This window comes from Streptopelia decaocto, assembly GCF_964273445.1.
Source record: "Streptopelia decaocto genome assembly, chromosome: 15".
NCBI classification, from domain to species: Eukaryota; Metazoa; Chordata; class Aves; order Columbiformes; family Columbidae; genus Streptopelia; species Streptopelia decaocto.
Genome location: NC_138670.1, coordinates 8,423,660 through 8,431,373, shown reverse-complemented (window position 1 = coordinate 8,431,373; position 7,714 = coordinate 8,423,660). Strand labels below are relative to the sequence as shown.

The 7,714-nt window shown below is 41.9% G+C and overlaps 1 long non-coding RNA gene across 1 annotated transcript in view; it reads left to right on the top strand.

The window, feature by feature from the left end:
* Nucleotides 1-7,714, top strand: part of LOC309446589 — a 73,292-nt gene continuing 65,578 nt past the window's right edge. Inside the window, exon 1 of the long non-coding RNA XR_014185475.1 lies at nucleotides 1-93. This is a non-coding gene — a long non-coding RNA (uncharacterized lncRNA). The remainder of the gene's footprint in view (nucleotides 94-7,714) is intronic.

Genomic DNA, 7,714 nt, shown 5'->3' with positions numbered 1-7,714 from the left:
TTTTTAAAGGAAACCTTTCAAGTGTTGTTAACAACAAAGTCATAATGGCAGCCTCTGGCGCAGCTGGAAAACATCTGCAAACACTTGGAACAGGTAATAGTTTGATGAGGGCAAAGTTGTATCTGACTGCACATGGCTCTTGGGGATAAAAAGCTGTAGCTGGTGGAGTTAGCACGACCTCTGGTTTGGCTTGGGAGCGCATTGTGTTCAGGGAATATTGGTAAATCATGGCAGCTCCTTGCTTCTGGAGAGTGTCAGGATGTAGGATACCAAACAAAAAAATAATTTACCTGTAACCTTATTTCTTATGGAATTTTCTTCTTGAATTTGTGCATTATTCAAAAGTTGTTGGACTTCTGTGCCATTTTGGAAGGTGGGCTCTGGGCTTTTTGGGTTTTCATGAGCTGTCTTTTAAACAGCTGCCTGTGCTTGGTAACTGCGGTCACTGTTTGTGGTTAAATGACAAATGTTTTACATTCCCTAACCTTGAAAATAGTTATGGTGCAGATTTTGCTGGGATTAATTTTGTTGATCTGTTTCTGCAAAGATTTAGGCAAGTGGCTTACTGCTGATGCAGACAATCATGGAAAGTATCTTTGAAGCTTCATTATTCACAGAAATTATGGCAAGAGCACAGCAGTGACAAGAAGAGTGATTCCTATATCCAAATAAATATTAATAATGTTTCTTTTGCTACATTTGCTCTGAGGAATGTGTGTGTGCTCAGGATGTCATGGTTTTTATGTTCCTGCAATTTTGGCTTGAGATCTGTGTGGTGATAGGGAGGCTCTGAGCTGTGAGTCCCACATCATGTTGTGCATATAGCAAAAAGACAGTGGTGTGTTCTGTGTCCACCTGCCACCTCAGGATTACCATTGTCTCAACAACTTTTTTAAAAAAATCATTTTAGTTGAAATGATTTGGAGATCTAGGTATTTTTCTCATTGTTATGGAGCCATTAAACAACAGTATAGTTGCCCCATATGTGGTGCTATTATTTTTGATGTCAGGAAAGCCAAAAGTCATCTTTTCTTGTCCTCTGCTAATAAGACACCCATCTCACTTGAAGCAGGCACACTCAGAGCGTGGAGCACCTCCTAAATATAAAAGAAAAAAGCAGAGTTTCAGTGCTCCAGCCATGGCTCATGGTGTCCCCAGGACCTGTGTGGTGCTGTTTGGCAGAGCAGTTCAAACTGTTGCTGTATAAGGTGTGCGCTAGAGAGACTCTGCCTCTCATTTAATTTTATCAGATACTCTTTATGCAGAGTAAATTATGTCAAAAGATCTTCTTGTAAAGACCACAGCGGAAGTTCCTTATCTGCACAGCAACCAATGTGTTGGAGGTTTCATTGAATTATTATTGAATTGGGGTTTACCAGGAGGACTTTACAGGGTTTGCAAAGAGGGGGAAGAGGGCTTGGTTTTTTAAGCTCAGTTAAAGGGGAGAATTCTGTTTAAATGTTTTCTTCCAGTTTCAAATTTAAGACTAGCTAAGAGAACCGCAAATATTCTTCCTCTTCCTTATCACCTCCTTGTTAAAATTTATTGTAATACTTTAAGTAAACACCTTGTGTCTCACTGTATCAGTCATCTTGAACTAATCCATGAGGAGACTTGTCTGTGGGATGTCCAGTTGACCTCAATTTAGGCATTCTTGGGAATGAAGCAAGGAGGCATGTGTCTACCAGCAAAACGGGAATACCAGGCTTCAAAACTTGGTCTACATGCCACTTCCATATCTGCATAAATTATACTGGTATGGGGTGGGGTTCTTTGTCAAAAGCACTGGAACAGCCTCTAGGCTATGTAAAATTATGCAGATATAAGGGCATATTAACAAATGCAGATGTTGATTCATTAACATTATTCTCTTTTCCTAAAGAAAACACTTGCATCACAGTCAGATTAAAGGCAAACATTGTCTTCCAGATTCAGCTGTGCTGGTAAAAGATGTTACCATCACTAACTGGTGTTACCCTCTGCACTGATCACCAAAAGAGCCCCAGGCAAAGCTGAGTGTCTGTCTTAAGCAGTTCCAGTTGTTGGCCACAGCAAAGCTGTTGGCTCTGCCTGAGGAAAATCAGGGAGTGCTCAGCAAGAAGTGTTCCTTTGGTAGATCGGTGTAAACACAACCTCTGTAAGGACAGAGAGATGGGAGGTGTAAGGAGCAGCTGGGGGAGGTAAGTGCTGCTTCTGGGTAACGATGACTGGCCTTGTCCTTAAACAGCCTTTTAGGACTGGAGTGATAGCAGAGAACTGTCTGTGTGTAGAAACATCTTTTGTTATTGCTTGTAGAGGAAAGTTTCAGAAAATCTTAGATGACTTCTTTACCTGTCATAAAGAAGCAAACTAGGGTAGGTGTAAGGAGCCACATTTATATACTTTTTAAGGTACCTGCGCAAAGTTATGTGAAGTCAGTGGCAGTGACAGACCTAGAAACAGAACATCAGAGTCCTGGCTTTTTAACTATCTTCACTAACCATTAGATGATACTTCCTCCAGATGTTTCAATAAGGGGTGCTATAAAAAGTTCCTGACATTGCTGTTGCAATTCCTCATTTCCAAAGGGCTGCCCGCCTTTATGTTTTTAATATCATTGCTTTGAAGCACCATAGCTAGAAGTGACAGTGCCAGAAACAATAATAACAATAATAATCTGCATAGCACAACAGGCATTTTACCAGCATGTAGGAAGACAAAGGTCTCTGTGTGTTTTGTATTAGCACACTGAAAAAGTCCTATTGAGCCTATCTGGAATGCATAGGTGGGAACCTTAACCCCTCATATGCTGAGAAGAAAATTGTATGCAGACCTGAGGGCTGAATTAAATGAATAAAAGGGCACATAAGCTTCATTCCTTTGGTGGTGGGAGGTCTTTCTGGACCATATGCCTTGACAGCCTTGTTCAAGCTTATGTATTTAATATCCATGTGACACCAGAGTGGTTAATTTACAAGTATTTTTCCAGTTTCTGCAGTCATATTTAATTATTCTTTACCATAGACTAGAAAAGACAGGAAAGGAAAAAGCTAATCCAAAGCTTAAAATTATTTTTCCTCTGCAAATTCCATCCTTATTTCTGCCATGGCCCATGATCAAAACCCGAACAATAAAACATACAGCTGTGACATAGGGGAATTGTCCAAAAAGGACGATTTCTGAAGGTTTATGATTAGGTTTTATATTCCCTTTGTCTACAGAGCAGCACTTCCTGAATGTTTCTGTGGTGGGAAAAGCATCCCAGCCATTTCCCCTTGTGGATGATGGTGTAATTAGAGCTGTAAAGAAAGAACCCATGACACTAAAAGGCCATAAGTGCTGCAGATTTAGGACAACAGGTTTCTATGGAAACTGAAGTGAAAATAGGACCTTAAATGGGTGAATAACAATGATATGGAGTTCTCAGTTTGGATCAGTCTGTAAGTTGCACTAAAATACAGCCTGCCTTTCTGGCAGTTATTGGCATAACCTTTTCCATGGTGCTCTGAATTAAACCTTGCCTCTCCTCCCCCAGCTCTTAATTTCTAATACAGAAACATTTCTTAAAAGAGAAAGATGAGACTTTCCAATGGATAGCACCCACCCATTTATAGATGTTACCAAAATAATTCGAGCTTAATATAGGGAGAAATACACAACATAGTAAGTTATGGCATCCGTTATCATTAATACTACTATGTTGGCATCCTTGGTAGTAGCTGAAAATTTTTCCTGCATCAGGTGGAATATGAAGTCTTCTTATATTCTGGTTCAGTGATGGTGCCAATGACACCTTTGCGATACCTCTGTGTAATTCACTGTATGCTGTACTTGCAAGTTCTTGATAACTGAGTGTGTCCTGAAATCCTGCTGGAATGTTCTGCAGTCTGAAACCAGTTCTCCTGACTGCAATGGGAGATCCTTTCCTTCAGCTCTCTGGTTTCTGAGGAATTTGGAAACAGTCTCTTACTAGCAGGAAACCTTTCCAGACTTTTCAGTAGAATATGGTGTCTTACATTGGCTATACTGTGCTTTGAGCAACGTCTGAAAATGCCACTGCTAGAAATGCTCCAGGAAAGAACAAAGGGAGACTTGGCATTCTTTGCACTATGGTTTTTCTTGTTGAACATTTAACAACAGTGGAATAAATGAAACTTCAGCAAGGGAAAGATTGAACTGCTAGTGAGAGATATACCCATATAGTCCCGTTTGTTTCTGTAGAAACAGCCGTACAAACTTGTTGTAATAAATCTACTAACTCAGGGATATTTAGGAGAAAACTATTGTAGATGACAGACTTCTCTGCAGCTAACCTGCGTAGACTAAATATATAGAAATTTATGTGTGGAATTATTAATAAAATCAGTGACAACTGAACTGGGACACATCTGTGCAGTAATCATCCCTTTGGCACTCTGAATGGTTTGTGTTCTCTACAGCCTGAAACATGAATTAATTTTGCAAGCAGTGGGCTAAAAGTCACATAAGCTGCAATTTAACTCCTTGCAAACTGTCCCAGAATAGCCAACCTCGTAACATGCCGGGTCTCTGTCCCTGCCTCCATTGGTGCAAAACCACTGTTCCAAATGGGAACCACTAAAACCAGTTGGTTGCCAGTCGTAGAGTCTGAATCAGGATCGTGGTTTGTGGGAATGGAGTCTACAGCAACACCATGTGTCCAAATACTAATGATTTCTGGTCTGAAGCTCATATCCTACCATTTGAGTTTTAGTGAATAATACAGGCTTCGCTGACTCTCCAGGTTTATGTTGCCATAAATGAGAGAGAAACCACTTTTCTGTGCACGCGTCCAGACTCTCATCGCATGGCAAGCCAGGCAGATTCATGATTCTGGCTGCTCTGCTTGTGCAGGCTCAGGGCAACATCCAGATGCTGACGCGCTGGCTCCAGGCAGCCTCCCCACAGAATAAATGCTGTTAAATTCTTGATCTGATTGGCAGCCCTGGGAATTCAATTCAAGTCCCTGGGGAGAGGCAGGAGAGCATTTCTTTTCTCTGGCTATTGTCATGAAAATGAATAAATCCTCCCTCCCCCTCCATCCTCAGGTTGTCACTGGCCTGGATTAATTTTGTGTAAATTTTTTGTATTCCTACCCTAGCTGCTTCTTCAGGAGGGGATTGCCTAATTCTCTGAGTTCAAAGCAAAGTCAAGCAACCTGGTAGATGGGAAGACAAGTGACCGGGTTGAAGCTGCTCCAGCCTGCCAGCTCTGAGCGCCTGGTGCCCCAGTTGTGGTACCCCAGGAAAGAGAGAGGCTCATCGGGGGCCGATGGGAGCGAGGCCAGTCACACTCTGTTTCCTTTAGCACATTTTATTGTCATCCTCTTCTTCCTAAGACATTGTGATGTTTTGCCCATGGATATACCCATTCTTCTAGGCAAATACAAGTTACTCACAGCTGGGCTTGGGCCTAGCACGCACCCCTCGTCTGCCTCCTATTCATCTGCGTGACATCTAACACGGGATATTAGCTCACGGCACTCACCAGCGAGGAGAGCAAGCCACAGCGCGGGTTAGGTCAGGCACAAATGAATTGGAGGTGAGCAGCAGCTGGGACCCAGCGCAGGGCCAGGCTGCAGCCGTCAGCCGTCACCCAGTGCCGTGGGGACGCTGCGCCGCAGACAGGCAGCCAGCCTGCCGTGTCACCGCAGACTGCAGGGACCAGCCCTGACGTGCCCAGCTGAGAAAACTCTGTCCAGCCTTTGTTTCAACAGAGTATTTAAGCCTAGTTCAACTTCAGGCTTGTGAAAGAGCTTGCAGGGGAAAAACGGAAAAATAGGTTTTTGTGCTGGATTTTTGTTCACTGAAACTTTCTGCTCTGTCTCTTCCCTTTTGAAGGGAAAAAATCAAAACAGAAATTCAGTTTTTTGGAAAAAAAAAACTTTTTCATTTTGAAAATGTTTCTTTAAGATCCGGTTTATAGTTAAATATTTTAGTGGAAATTAAAAATTCCCCCAGAATGTTCATTAGAAAATCAACTAATATTTCTCAACCAGCTTTGTTTAAAATTACCTACATGCTTAAGCATCTTGCGGAATCAGGACTTAAAAAGACAAACCTTTTCTTATCTTAACTACAATACCCATTTTAATGTATGTAGGGACATTAACTACAATAGTTATATGCTCTCTCTGTTATTTCATAATTGCAGGTCTTTAAAAACCTTTTTAAAAAAAGTGTATGTAATTATTATATAGATCAGAGTTTTTACCTTTAAATGTCAGGCATTTGCATAAAAATTTCCATATATTAATGCTAATCAGGAAGAGAAGCAGAATGTCACTAAACTCCTTGCTATGAATTAGGACTCCAGTGTCAGAGGTCGGGTTGAAAAATAAAGATGTTGACACCAGCTGTATTCCCCAAATCCTTGTACAATCGCAAAATTGTCTGATGTTTCTGTTGGTCATCGCTCTGGCAGGCTGGCTGGGAGTGCTGACACGCACGTTGCTGCTGCTGCTCTGTAATGTTAACACCTTCTTGAGCTGAATGAGAAACTTGCACCTCTTTTTAAGGCAATTGATTTAGTGATTTATAATCTGTGGGCTGGAGGCTCCCAGAGGCTCTTCTGAGAGCGCTGAAGGAAAGTGAGCCTGTTGTCAGGGTACTTAGATTTGCTATATAAAGCCTAGGACAGCCACTGGGAATTTTTTAGGATCTGCAACCTGGAAAAGGTTGATAACTGTTGATTTGGATTGTCAGCAGTCTCAGCACCCAGAGCTGCTCCTGGTTAATATCTGGACATTTCCTCCTCAGCCTTTAACTGGGCTTCTGGGTTTGTTCTCAGTCATTCTGTGTTCAAAAAAGCATTATAAAAATAGGAAGTGTTCAGGGAGAAGTGACTGTTCTTAGAAATATGAGGCAGCTTCCACACAAAAAGAGGTTATTTAGGTTGGAGAGGGGAGTAATAATGGAGAGTTATCCTAGCAGCATGTGAAATGAGGACTAGTACGATGATGGTAAGGAACTCCCATTTCTGCATTTTCCAGTAGCAGAGGAAGGAGAAGTTTGCTGACTTTGAAAGGCAACATTTTTAGAACAGCTAAAGAAAATGTTCTGTCACATGCTGCAGAACATCTTGCCAAAAGGTAGCACTGGGCCAGAAGTTCAGCAGGATCCAAAGAACTAAAGAGGAGAATTTTCTGAGGCAGAAAAAAGCTGAACATTGAACTCCTTGTGGAAATTAATCGAATGTTGAACCTGCATCCATGATCTTGAGACCCTTTCATTGTCTCTAAATGCTGAGAAACCTCGAGTGTTGAATTAAAAAGGATAAGGTGAAATAAAATGGTAAAGCTACAAGAACTACTTACGTCAAGGCATAAACCTCTGACTTCTACCCACTAGGAAGGAGCTTTCCCCTGGGCAGATTGGTCTGTAATTTGCCTGCTGCGAGGCTCCCCACAAACACATCTTTGCAAGGGATTGCTTAACAAAAAGGAAAATGAGCAAAAAAAATTCCAGTTTATGAAGCACTGAAATCCCAGAGTGTGTGGAATCCTGAGCCGTTGGACAGAATTTCAGATGATCCAAAGTGGGGCGAAGGAACCGTTTGGGCAGAGCTGTGCTCATCTGGCTGCCCGTGGCCGGCCCACCTGGTGCTCACTCACCTGTGTCCAATTTGGAATGGGAGGAAAAGGTCAGCATGCTTCAAGGGGAAATTATTTTTCCGAATTTTATTGAATGTTGGTGTGCATTTGTAGGGTTTTGTGATA